The sequence below is a fragment of the Apaloderma vittatum genome, unplaced genomic scaffold (genome assembly GCF_000703405.1).
Source record: "Apaloderma vittatum isolate BGI_N311 unplaced genomic scaffold, ASM70340v1 scaffold17682, whole genome shotgun sequence".
In the NCBI taxonomy this organism is placed as follows: domain Eukaryota; kingdom Metazoa; phylum Chordata; class Aves; order Trogoniformes; family Trogonidae; genus Apaloderma; species Apaloderma vittatum.
The window spans coordinates 108,880-123,535 of NW_009703293.1; the positions used below are offsets into that span (position 1 = coordinate 108,880).

The 14,656-nt window shown below is 38.6% G+C and overlaps 1 protein-coding gene across 1 annotated transcript in view; it reads right to left on the reverse strand.

The window, feature by feature from the left end:
- ZNF536 (zinc finger protein 536) overlaps positions 1–14,656 on the reverse strand; it is a 76,582-nt gene that overhangs the window by 25,688 nt on the left and 36,238 nt on the right. The window lies entirely within an intron of this gene.

Here is a 14,656-nt window from a genome sequence, read left to right on the forward strand (position 1 = left end):
TTTTAGGGGGAAAAAGTTTGCATCCGTATATTAAAACCTCCCAAAACAACAGAACTTTGGTGACAGGGGGGTCCAACAGCAGTGGCAATGTCTACACACAGCGCTAATCAACTTCTGCAACATTTCAGCATTGGAGTTACAACACGTGACCTAGTCAGTGAACTATTATCATGGGAAAGGCAATAATAAAATATTAGTCAGATGAGGTGAAATTCCTTCTCCCTCTAACCTGGAGCTCCCAAGTTTTCTCCTTCAGTGTTCACAGCTACGCTTATTCTTTGCATTGTAATATAATGGGTGAGAGTCCAGGACATCTCTTCTCTCACCTGATACAAGGAAACAGTCACTCTCAGCCATCTTGGATAAGCTGCTTTTATGCAAGCGGGTTGTTAACAAAATAAGTTACAAAAGACTGGCATAAAAATTGCAGAAGCGTAGGGCATTTTTAAAAAGTCATTATTCAAACCACACAAGACTCATCTTTCATCTTATATTTAGAGTCACGGAATATCAAGTATATGCATCAATTCACAATTGCACCAAAAATACCATGGCAAATGCTGAAATTTTGAACCAGATTTATGCTATTGACATGCCACACAAGGTACAACACAAATGGACACATCATGACACCCCTACGCAAAGGCTGAGCTACCTGGATTATACTGAGGTACAAAGCGTACAGTTAACATCTGCATGCAGTCTCGATCATTTCAACCAGAAAGGACTGACTAAAAAATGTTCTGCCTTTACCCATTGGATATGTAACTAAAGCTGTCAGGAAACATAGTGCAGTTTACACAGCATTGCCTTTTAAATGGAAGTGATGGGACATAAGAAAGACTTAAACATTTGGCTCCAATAAAATCTATTCACACAGTAGCAGAGACCCAAATATCTCAGTTCTGGAAAAGGTAACATTAACAGGCATTTAATTATTTATTATAAAATGGTTCCTCTGAACTATTTGACTTAAAGCAGAAAGAAGGAGATGATAGAGTGATAAAAAACCCAAAACTTATCTTACTCATGGATGTAATCAAGCTATTGCTTGCTTTCAAAAGGCAAAATCTGATAGTTTTCACATCACATTTTTGTTTAACATTTTCTCATTGTTCTTAGACTGCAGAGTTAAAGCACAATATTTAAGTTAGAAAGCTAGTAACTGTCATTTTGAATTATTCACAAGCATTTAAAGTAACATACTGCAGGAATTTATTTTGTCTTTAAGAGTCCAGGAAAACCTATATAGGTGCTCGTCTCTAATTCCAATCTCCCTAAAGAGTTTAGATTTTCCCCTTTTTCCTCCTCAGAAGTTGTATATAATCATGTCTTAAGCTGCTTTGGGAAAAAATAAATTCCAGAGTGCGAAAAGATTTTTCTGAAGTGCAAAATACAGAATGCACGATGATAAACTGCAGGATTTTATTTTGGTTTTCAATAAATACTATATAAGCATTATAGATAAATATATAGATAAAGCTAACAAGCCACTCAGGAGGAATTTACCGAATGAGTCTACTAGTTATGTTTTGCTATATGTCACTCTAAATGATGGCCTGTTATCCATTTGCCTTTTATCTTTCTATCTTGAATATGTGTGGCCCAATAAAAAAGAATAAATTTGTAAGATAAACAGCTCGCTTTGCAGATTTAAGAGCCTAATTTTCACTTTACACAAAATTGAATTTTTTCAAGGCAGTGAGACGATGGAGTTTACTCTAGCACTAATCCCTCTGAAAAAGCAAACTGAAAACAACAATGAAGCAAAGAAAGATGTGGGTGGTCTGAAGAGTTTTCTTTTAGATTTAAGTAGACATACAGTAGATAGCTCCAAAGGCTTTGCTCCAACCGGGGCCTTACCTTGAAGAATTTTTCTTCCCACAGTGAAAGCATTCCTAAGACTTTAAAGCTGGGCTGAGGGGTTTTCTTTTGAATTCCTCTGCCTACAAAGCCCACCGAAGCGCTGGAGGCCATCGCTACCTGAATGAGCAGCTTTACATCTAAGTTCTTTTATTTCAAACAATGAAAAGATATGTTCAAGGCTGCCAACTCTCCCCATCAAATGCTACCCCAATTTCTTACTAGGGCCCTGTTTTAGCAAATTGTACCTATTTGTTAAGGCACTTAAGTTTAAAATGTGCTTAACTTTAAAATGCATTTAGGTCTCACTGAGTCTGCAACCAAGGGTTTTTTATGCTGACTCTCTTAAAGCACTCTATGGAAAGCAAAGGGGGGAAAAAGCGACACAGAAAAAAGAGAAGAAATCGGCAAGGAAAAAGTTGAGAAGAAAACTGGGGAACACAGACAATGCAAAAGCAGCAAATGTGCGGAATGAAAAGTCTTCAGCTCTACCGATAACCGTGCACTCTGCACCTCTGACGTCCTCGTTCTCCTGCTGTTGAGAACCCCTTCCTGAGTAGAAATTCTCAATTTTGTTAAATTGTGCAAAACTGTAGTACGGTTTTACAGACCTGCAGAACTAGGATTAGCCCTGGCAAATTAATTTAATTTATAATTTACTCGAGATTTGAGCTATGTTTTCTGGGCTGCTCAGTTCCGAGGATGAACGATCAGGAAGGAAAGAGAACAGTTACTTATCTTACAGCCATTGTGGTTCACTGAGTTATGTGGTCTACATGATGTGCACTTGAAGTACATGAGATTAGATTGCTTTTTTTTACTCTCTATTTCCATTATAAGCAGGCCTATGTCCTCAATGTCTTCCTGCCCATCCCTACCCTTCCTGATTCAAGTGCAGGAAATAGTAGAATAGAGTATAAAATATTGTGTAGATGTACATGGTAGATGTAAGGCTTCCGAGCCTTGCCTCTGAACTTACTTTCACTGAGCTTTTCTTCCACTTTGAAAGCATATGTTCACAGCAAAAGATAGAAATGCAAAAAGCACCATTCCATCCTACACATGAAACCGGTCCTTGTTTCAGCACAAGGAGAAGGCAACAGCTGTGAGCCCTCCAGCTGCCAGGCAGGCTGTGCCGCCGGGCAGGCAGGTACCGCTCTGGAGCACAGGACACACCAGTTCAGCTACAAAGCAGCTTCTGGGCGGTACGACAGGGACACCTCTTGTGTATCGTGCCTCAGCCACACTTAGTAACTGTGCACGTGTGCTCAGGGGACAAATACAAGGAAAGAAAGTTCTCTTTCACACCTGTGTGAGAAGGGGGCAATTAGCCATACAACCAAAGAGCCAATGGGGCCAAAGTGTGAGCAAAACTATTTGCCACACAGACTGAAATTAAAATTAAGCAATCCATGAGATCAGGGCTAGTCCCACGTCAGACAGATGCCTGCTTCTCAGGAGAGGAGGGACGAAGAGCCACCAGTCCCTGCCTGGCATGGAGATAACCAACGCAGTGCTGCAGCCTGCCTCACATCCCTGTGGGACCCAAAAGGAAACTTCCAGAAATTTAGATATTCCCAATAAACAGGTTTGAGCTTTTATAGCAGCAGTTTAAAAGAAAGTGAGAAACACACCAGCAAATCATTTTTCACAGCAAGTATCTTATTAGGTATCAGAAATTTTCTACCCAGAAAGGAGCAGCTGCCACGGCTGGCAGTGCCCTCAGCACAGGGATAGAGATGCTACAGACACACAGTGCCAACCTCAGTGGATATTTCTAGAAAAGAGAAGAAAAACTTTCACGGATAGTGAATCCGTGTACTCAAAGCAGAAGTTATCTAGCAAAAGAAAATAATTATTTGAAATTTCTGTGTATGCTCCTGTATGACTGGTCTACCTGTCTGGGATGAGTCTATAACATGATTAGAAAAGGATTTATTGCTTTTGTAAAAAGAAATCTGTTTCAGTTGGTTAGGTAACAGCAGACTCCAGTCATGTTAGCAGCCAAATGTTCAAAACAGCATCTACATACACGTCCCATGAATTTACCAGAGTATTTATTTGCTGCTTGTATGTGAAAGTGCAGGAATTCACAAAGAGGTACTTTCATGTTCAAAAGAGGTAACCGGAGTCCTCACGCAGACTACATTATCAGTGAAGTCAGCTGTAATTTGTTGACACAAGAATTCCCAAATTAACCAAAAACAGACAATCAGATGGAAAAGGTAATCAACTTATAAAATAGGTAATCACACAAGTATATGTTTGCTCTTGCACAGTTTTTAGACGTTACTAAAGAACCCTTTGAAAATGTAGCCAGAAGCCTTTAAAGCTACACATAATCCCAGGTTTTTATATATTTCTAAAATTCAGAATATTTGTATTTCTTTAGAACTGCCTGTAAAAGCTAATGAAACAACATGGTACAAGAAGTGGTAGTGACCAAGCTTAATTTTGGATGATCTATAAATCACCCAGATTGGCCCATCCTGTGGAATGAAAAATTGTATCCCAAATCTAATGTCAAGAAGGAACTGAGCTGATACTCCATGTACTAATCCTGCCACTGCTGCCGCCTTTATGATTCAACCACCTCGTTCCCTGGGAAGCAGTACAGGATACATAAAGTTTCTGGAAAAATATGCTTCACCTTTCTTGCCTATTCCTTAGAGAAAGCTTTAATAATACTGAAAATAGTGGAAAATAGGAATATAATTAGGGATATAATTAACAAAATTTTTCTAGCTACCTGAAGTAGCTTCAATTAGTATGCTTCGATGTAAATGAGAACAGAATTTGGCCCAGTGCTCATAATTTCAAATTAGAATCCTATTAGTAGATGCCACCACACTTTTTTGCTAGTGAAGTTCATGGTTTAAAATGAAACAGTCTAATATTACTAAATATTACAGTTATATTTTAGGCCTCCGGAAAGAGTTACTAATGTCTTAGGTCAGGAACAACTTGCTGTCTCTATTGTTTCATCAAGGATTTAGGTTTTATAATGACCATATATGGGAATCTTAAACTGTTAGGCATTAATATGGATTGGCAGAGAATTTGTTTAAACAGAGAGCTATTTTAGAAGAGAATTGGAAAGGAGGCCTACTAGTGAGAAAGCACCATTCACATGGTTTGTATTGTTAGAAATAGAGATTATACCAAAGGTTCCAGTGGTAAATAAAAAGATACTGCTTCTGACATCAGACTTCCCACTTGGCTCTCTGAACCACACAGGCAAACAAAAGGCACAAACTTCCCTGCCTCTGCTACTGATTACTGCAAAAGCAGATTTAAATTTAAAATACAAATTCAATTAAAGTGAAGTAAAATGGCCATAACCACCTACATGAGGTAAGAGTTGCAACATTTAGAAGTGGGCAAATGGTAGTCGTAGCCAACACTCGGGCCTACGGGGCAGCTATCTAGGTGCTATCTCAAGCATGAGAGAAAGGGAAATAAAATATTCTAAACAATTTCTTCAGAACTGGTAGGCTGGTGATTTGAAGGCAGTGCATACACTTCAAGCCCATACCTGGCAAGCACATGACACATTTGAAGACTGGTGCTTTTCACAACCCACGGATGCAAAACACTTTGCACAACAGAACTGCATGTGTACAAATGTTGGTAATATCTTAATGCTTTTCACTGAGGTATACATTCAAGAAACAAGCAAGAAGCTGTATATGTGGCACAAAGAGATATCATTAGACATATAAAATTAAGAATTTGTTTATCACAAAATGTTTCTTAACCCCTTTCTTCATTTTAATCAAATTCCCTAGAGTTTCTGTTTTGCAGTTCTTCGCAGTCTTACTTTTCAAATTGTTCTAAAACTTTAAAACCTTTTAAGATAGTCAAACACAGTTTCTGAGTACATCCTTTTAGCTGCCTTGTTTGAAGAATCCTGTAACCAAAAGACACCAAAGATCAGATGCAGTACTTAAAACCCAGGGTTGGTTACTTGCCATTAATTTGCAGAGCTCAGTTTGGATTGAAAATTAATCACGATGAAAAAAAAATTATTTGGAATGAACATCTTTTGCATGAGAGCTTTTTAACTGTAGCCCTTTTTTTTTTTTTTTAAGAAAGAAGACATCTTAAGCACCTTACAGTGTCTTTCATTTAACAGTTGGCAGAAGGAAGCTCCCAGATGAACACTGGCCTGTGTCTTTAACCAGCTGACTGATCCAAGCTTTTAATAAAGCTGTTCCAATTATTGTAAAAGTCATCTAGTTCCTTATAGCCACAAATATTGACAGTTTATTGCACAACGCATGCATGACATTTGAAGGTCACATCATACATAATACATACACTTTTATAAAAGTGTCTAGAACAAAGAGATACATGATCAGCAATCACATCTTACCATTCAAGGGCATGATTTTGTACTTATTTAAAACAAAATACTATACGAAATGCAAATCGTTAATAAAACACAAAATACTTCATTCTCTGTATTTATTGTTCTACTAATCAGTGGTACTGAGTTCAGTTGTACAAAATCAACGGAATGTGGTCAACGCCCCAAGAAGATTACTTATTATTATCCTGCAAACTATCACACATATTCTTAGCTCAGCATGAGAAGAAAGTAAGATGAACTCCTTAATCTCGCTACTGTATACCACTCTAGCACTACTGAATTCAATGGAACTTCAAAACTTAGATTTCAACCAGAACCTTTGCATATTATTGAAATATTAGTTTTGACCAAAAGTCAATACAAATGAAGTTGAAAAGCATGTTGAAGGGGTGGTTTTTTTTAACATATGTACATGCAGGCATATCAAACTTCTTCATCCTCTTCCAGTGCTCATGATTTTTAAGACCATTCTAAAATCACATGCACATGCACAAATGTTATAATTAAAAAGTGTAAGTTGCAATTTACGTAGTCAAACCTGTGCATAGTTTGTCCATAGAGCATGGCCATGAGAGTGCTTGTTTTTGGTTAAAAGGTCTTCACTTTTACACTATCACCACTAGATCCTGGAACCTCTAGCTACCTAATGAGTGCTGAGCTTGCACCAAATACCATGGATCACTACACTGTTCCCTCAATACTATTTTTGTTAGTTTGTTTCAAAGTCCTATTATCTTCTTTCCTAATATCTTCACATGTCAGACGCTTCCACTACCCAAATCCTTCACTGGCTTTTCAGTTCTGCTACTTTGAAATCCCACTTCCTTAATTTGGCTGTATAGGTCAAAGCATTTCAGATCCCAAATCAGAGTTTGCCAGACGAAATTCCACTAGATTTGTATAATTTCTCCAAAGGAAAAGTGGGTGCTTTAGAAGATGATGTACTTTGCCATTTATCAGAACAATGGATGTTTGCTATCTTGAATGTAATGCTAGTTACTCTCAGTGATGTGCTTCTGCTTGTTCTTGCTTTCTTCAGAAGTGCACACCTGAGCTGCCAGAACACCTTATTGGACTTCTCTGCCCACAATACGTATCTTCACAAGCAAAGCATATACTTACTCTTTGGATCAGCAGTGCTGGGCTTAAACAGGTACTCATGGACCTTTCCTGGCTATTTTGCCAATACTCTGTCATCTATCCTCAGAATTTACTCAGGTGTTCATTTATACTTCTGATAGCAATATTACCTCCCAAACCTTTCCATGGTTTTCTCCTCCTTTTCTTAAAATAAGCTTAGAACAGTCTGGATTTTAACCAAACGTTCATGCTACCACCAGTCTGTGAGTCTCGTGTGTTTTCCTAGTTTTCTTACCACACCCTTGACTCACCTGTGTTAGCTTTGATCTTGTCACCTTAATTTGAAATGGGCACTTGATTACTGACCAGAGGATGAGGTCTTTCCACACTTCATACAGATTGTTTACTGCTTTTGGAGAAAATTCCAGTGGGGAATCTAAGCAGAGAAGCTATCCAACTGGACCATCTTTTGGATTTGTATGTGTTATTTGCAGGCAGGTGTTCAGGTACCAGATGGCCTTAAAGCCCATACTACTCAGGTTATAGCAGCTTCTACAGGCTGCCTGCATTCTATTCCCATCTCGGAGATTTGCAGAGTGGCTACATGGAGCTTGATAAACACTTTTACCTAGCATTGCTCTCCTGATGCCAAGGCTAGATCAGATATCCAATTTGGGAGAGTTGCCTTACAGTCCCTCTTTAATTAAGTACTCCTGATCTCCCGCTCCTGGGATAGATTGCTACTGCTGATTAAACTCCAGAAGTAAGGATCTGTGGAGGCAATTTCATGAGGGAGAAAATGAAGTTGCTAGCTAATCAACTAAAATAACCATTAACTGGACTTCTGTGAATGAGTATGTTGCTGCCTTCTTGCTTCCATAGTTGCCCTGTTTCTTTCACGTTAGGGTCTCTAAACACCTATAAACCCAACAGGTAAGGTGTACTTCATTACAACCTCTGCCTTGTTCCTAAAGTACACGTGGGACAAACAGAACCTGTTGGTACAGTGTACAGGTTATACCACGAAGAATCCAGGATGGTGTCAGTAAACTGTAGGAAAGATGGTCAATCTGGGTGGAAGAGAGTGGTACTGAACCTATTTTCTCTAGGTTCTTTCCATGTGCCCAACATTGCACTCTGTGAGATCTTAAAAGGCACAAATTCACACCCAAAGTCCACACAGTTTTCAAAATCCACTAATATCTGTTAAATAAAAATACTTGTTAAAAAAAAATACTTGTCAAAAAAAAATACTTGTCTGGAAACATTTAATAACGACACTAGCCCTGAATTGCTTGGCTTAAACAAATCCAAAACCCAAACAAATCTTTTTTTCAAGTCAGAACCACAGACTTGCCTACTTAATAAGTAGCTCTCAGGGCACCATGTATCACTGGAGAAGTTTTTGCATATTATTTATTAAGAAAACCCCTTTTCATTATTATTATTTATCACAAGGTTGCAAAATCAGGATAGAAGTGCCAGCAGCAGACCATCAGATTTTATATAAATTCATTCTAATAAAGAAAAATGAAAATTATTTTAAATGTTACAGGAACATCTTTCTGTAGATGCCAGTAAGAAACAAACCAACAACAGAACCAGCCACATCAGAAAAAAAAAAAAGGCACAGGTAGCTAAATTATTAATTTCCCTCTCAACCAAATGAATGAAGACTGTCATTCCATTTACAGATTGCTGATTAGAGAGGTGCTGACAGAATCTCCAAAAAGTAATGCTATGGTGTGTGTTACAACATGTGGATTTCCAGCACCTGTATTAACTTTCCAGCACTGCCTTCAAACTAAATGACTGCTTTGAGCTAATACAAATACCTCTGTAAACAATTTTTCTCCCATTTAACTTCTTTGGTACATGCCACTTCAGTATGATTTCCAACTTCTTTCCCCATTTCACAAAAAATGAGCTGTACTCAAAGAAATATTTTGAAGCAACTCTGAACACTGCTCAATCTATTTTACTAGCACCTTTTTCTTATAAATAAAATAAGTTAATTACGTGTGTTTTGCTATAATAGAAAAATAGTAATTAAATTCATTACTTCTAATCTTGAGAAGGGATCCTTTAACTGTTCGGATGGGTTTTTTTCCCTCATTGGTTTAAAAGTGTATTGTGGGCATACTAAGACCATAATGTCTTTAAGCACAATATTACATGAATGGGCTCATAAATTTTTTTACCCAGTGACGTATCTCTAGAAGTAAATTACTAGGTCAGCCTTCATCCATGTTTTGTAAAATAGCGTCAAAGTATACTTACACTATAACATGCTATTTGTGGGCTATAAAAATATGAAATGTTGCCTATGGAGCTACTACATCAATAATCTAGTTTACTTTTCTTACTACAAAAATATAAAATATTTCATCTGAACTATGCTGGTAAAAAAAAAAGAGAAAAAAAAACTATTTTGAATGCTTTCCTCTGATTTAGCTGAGCTTGTGGCAATAACTGGTTTAGGCATAGGCTTCAGTATGCTGGAATGATCCTGAAACTAATTTTGCATGTGTTGGAGTTGGACTGTGGCCATGCACGTCAGTATGCTGGAACAGAGTTATCTAAATCCTGAGCCTTATTTTACATGTGCTGGTGTTGGACTGTGGCCCTGCAATCTTTTAGGTCTCCATCTGTAGCTATCAAAGCCAGGGTGTGCCCAGCCACTTGCTACTGCTCACTGCCTTCCTTCCACAGGAAAGCTACAGGCTCACAACCACCCTCTCGCACACTGGAGGGACTGGGAGCTCTTCAGAGCCCTGGCAGGTCTCATCAGCCTTCCTCTAAAGCCCCTTTGCTGCCACGGCTGGCCTTTTGCACAACATCACGCTTCTTGTATCACTACCATCCTACATGGTTATCGAGCCCCACACCAGTGATGAGAAATATCAGCCTCTCAAACAGATGTTCCCTTAGATTCAGGGAGTTAATTCCCTCTCAATACCAGGTAAAATAGCTCACTAATTTTTATGCAAGCTATGGAGATCACAGCTCCCAGACTGACGGAAGCCCCCTCCGAGTTTCCCTGCTTTCCCTGCAACCATCAGCCAAAGGGATTTGAAGTTCACACGGGCTGACCAGAAATTATAAGTTGTTTTCTTCTGGGGAATGGAACAAGAAAGGATTGGGTACCTGGAAACCAGGTTCCTCCAAAAATACAAGCAGCACTGTCTGTGCACAAATCTAAAGCACTGAGACACAGGCAGTAACGGGGGCTGAGGAAAGCAAAGGTAGTTGTACAAAGTACTTATCCCAAAATCACAGAATGTTATAATCCCCCTCAGATGAACTGGTAACCTCGACAGACAGTCAGGCTGATAGTAACACAGTGCAAAGTTGTTGCAAGCCTTATTTCCACTTGTTTACAGCTCCTTCATATTAATCTACCGGCAAATACATATTTTAACCCATCAGGAGCATCTATAAAATGAGGAGATAATCTGGACTAAATTATTTGCAAGCATATTTCTCTACTAGAAATTAATAACATTTTGTTTCTATGGAGCCTACCAAACTGAGGAAAAAACTTCATGCTAAGGTCAAAATTAGACATTCAAATGAAGATCAGGCATTCTTCTGTGGCTGGACAGACACAAGTTAGTTTATTGTCTCCCTCGGAGACAGAGGACGACTTATTTTAGAGGAAGGAGGGTTGTTCCATCTCTTAACTTATTAGTAATGCACTTTCTTCCAACTCCAACAGTAAGAGAAATTTAAAGCCCAGGTAGTCTGCATGCACGGAAACACCTTTTGTTTAATAAATAATTCAATCATATATTCCTTTTAATTTAAAAACGTCTGACGGAACAGTCAACAGAGTGAACTAAAGTTAGCAAAATACAAGTGCTGAAAAATTAAAAAGTGTATTCAAGGCTGTATTCACTTGCTTCACTTCTCATATACTGGAGAGACAGGCTGTGCTGAAGTTCTAGTTTTTTTTCTTTTTCTTTTAAATTATACACATACAGTCACATGATGTTCACTTGATTTTGAAAGCTGCCTTGTCCTGGAACTAGTCTGTCTCTCTGTTACCAGCACAGCAGCCACTGCTTGTCTACCTCATGAACATCATCAGAAATTCAGCCAGAATGTTCTCATGAGCTCCTCTGCCATGCCTGTGAGGGCAAGTCATAACTACTGACCATCTTGGAAAACAGCAATAGTGTAAAACATTCTCGAAATACTCAGACCATCATCTGAATGATGTTCCATATATTACTAAGTCTATGGTAAGGTACAAGAAACACATCTGGCTGCAAAAATTTGCAGATAACAGTGCAATGAATCCATCCCGGGACTGAATTTGTAACACACTAGCGCAAATGCATACAAATACTTGGAATGAGTTGAGTGCATTTAGTGCTGAGTGATCCTCCTGAAGAGTCAAAAGCATATGGCACTATCTTAAGTATGAATTCACAGGCTCAGTTTCTGTAAAACAAAATTCCTAGTGGTAAGCACCTGAGGATAAGAAGGAAGAAAGCAAAGAGAGTCAACTCTTGCACTTAGCCTTCTGCACCACAATGTTCAAAAGAATTTCTTGAATCTCAGAGCAGACAGCAAGGACAAAAGTAATGGCGTGGCAAAACCTCCTCACTTCAGATTCCTGCAGATCTAACTGTTCCCTCACAAATCTTAAAGCCGTTGCAGGTACTTAATGCCTCCCTAGCAAAGCACAACCTTTTTTAGTCTCCACTCTGCTTTTGTACCCTTCCTGATCAGCATCTTCTGAACCAGTGACCATTCTGTAACCATCACACAACATCCACCAACATGAAGTTACTAGCTTGACGATGCTCACATGACACTAAATGCTGACAGAAGGAAATTTTATCTCAGAAAGGCAAGATATGAAAGAAAGAAGATTTTTATAGTGTAGGAGAATAGAGGAAACCTAACCCTTACAAAGAAACGCTGATTTTAAAGAAAATGACTCAGCAATAATTTATCTTTAAAAGTGGACAAATTTTAAACACATCTTAGAGCCACAGGATGACAGACGTGAGTCACATTTAGAAAAGAAAGATGTTTCACAAGTACATCCCACAGTATATGAAGGAAGACCATCTTTTCACCAAATTTTCACTATTCTGAACAGCAGTAAAATTACCTGCAGTATATGGGATGAAAACACTAATCAGATCAGATAAATGCTTTGTACAGATAGGAAACTTTACACGTCGTGTTCTGTTCTGACAAAACAGCCTATGAGTTATATGTACAAAATAAATCTCTGAACAGGACAGTATCTGAACAAATGCTTATGTAATAAACGCAATATAGAGGTTGTTTAGACCCAGTCTCCTACCCTGCAGTCAGAGAGTCTTTTCTGGCTCACATTGAGCCGATGACTTGCTTACACTGAGACACTATGCAGTAAGCACCATCTCAGTGAAGAGACTAATTCAAACTCTGAGAATGCAGGCTACTGCATTTGTGGAGACACATGCTTCCATGCCTTTTCAGGATGGCACTAGCGGGAGCCACTCCAATAGCCTGGCAAGCCCACGCAGAATTTGGTACATGACAAACTGCCTTGCAACCAATTACATTTGAAAGCTGTCCACAGTGGGACTGGCCAACCTAACAAAGTAATGTAAGGGGTTGAGAAAAGGTGAACAGCAGTATAAACTGGTCAAATAAAACTGAAATAATTTCCACAATGTTACTACTACTTCCTTTCGTGGCTACAGATTCTGTGACATCTCACTACAGATACATGTCCAGTCATGATGGTCAAACATATTTGTTTCAAAAAAGGGTTCCTTTTGTCTACTGGGCAGTGGAGCTTGCTAATCCATGCTGAAACATTTCATTAAAGAGTGGACAATCCAAATCGGTTGTTGCTTCACAGTCAGTCACTCTATACTGCTATCACATCCAGTTTTATCATAAAGCTGCAGGAGAGTAGCACTGTATATTTAAAATAAACATGGGAATATTCAAAATAAAAATGAGGATGCTGCTGAGCATTGCACATCAGTGGAACTGCATTCCAGAGAAGAACTGCTGGGCAGACCATCACCTGCAGTACTGTTCTGGTGAGTGCTGTTCACCAAACAACAACGTACCTCCTCCTCCTCTGTATTGCAGGGTTCTTTTCAGTTAATATTTGTTTTTGTTACCTGAAATCACTGCTCCTCTACTCAGGTATTATTTGACTATTTTCTTTTAAGAAATGTCTTTCTTCTTAAGATACACTTTCACCACAGTTCTTCTGAAATACGAGAGTAAACACACAGTCCCTATGACGGCAATTTCCATTCAGAGTTTGACAACTAAACGTCGCGATGTTACATGCAACTCCTGCCTCTTATCTTTTGATTTTTCTGTAGGGAAAAACAGTACAGAAATATATCCTGTCATCTATTTGAAAAGATGCAGATATAATCCACCTATGATGATTGCAATTTTTGGAATTAAGACTGTGATCCAAACCATCAGTATGATCTACACTTTAACCACAGTTATTACAATAAATGAAACCAAACATAGTGATTCTCCACACATTTATCCTTATTCTGATAATGCTTTGCAAGACTTCTGCTGATAATGCTTACATCATTCCCCTGAGAAGTATGCATCATAAGACCATAGTCAAAGCAGAATTACAGATGGAAGACGGTATGCCTCCAGCTCTTTCTTTGCTGTTCATCTGTGGTGCAGAAGTTGCTAGCCATCAAATGTTCAAATATCTGATGGCAGTCATGCTGGATTCCCCCAAAGGACCAACCCCTCCAAGGGACCAGTACCTTCCTATGGAGGGTACTGAACTTCAATTTAACAATTGCAGTGTATCAACACATGAAAAGGCACCAAAGCTTTCTCTCAAAACAGATTTTCATGAGCTAGCACTACCACACTCCTATGCAAAACCAGAAGTTTTGCAGAAGTTCGATGAAAATTTCTCAGAAAATTTGATGAATTGTCAGTACTAACTACTGCTTAATAGGGTCAAACTGGCAATCTGGTCACACTAAGAAAAGGAAATCTCTCAGGGTATTGTTTTTGCCTAAAGTCGGAGAGAAATCCTCAGAAATATTTTTCTGGATTTTCCCTCTAATACTCGAGTTTGCTGTAGCAAAAAAAAATTCAAGATGTTAAACAGATTCGTTGTTAAAAACTTTTTATGTGTAGTTTAGGAACTGAAATGCTTTAGATTGCACTAAAATCCCTCCTGAACAGACCTTTGGATGGATTCTTTCAATTTCTATTTGTACCCTTCACTTCTTCAACTCCAGTAGTTTCTCCAGGTAACAACAGGCCACTGTCCCTTTGAGCATCTGCCACCAATGCAGTTTTAGTGCAGAATTAAAACATAGTGCA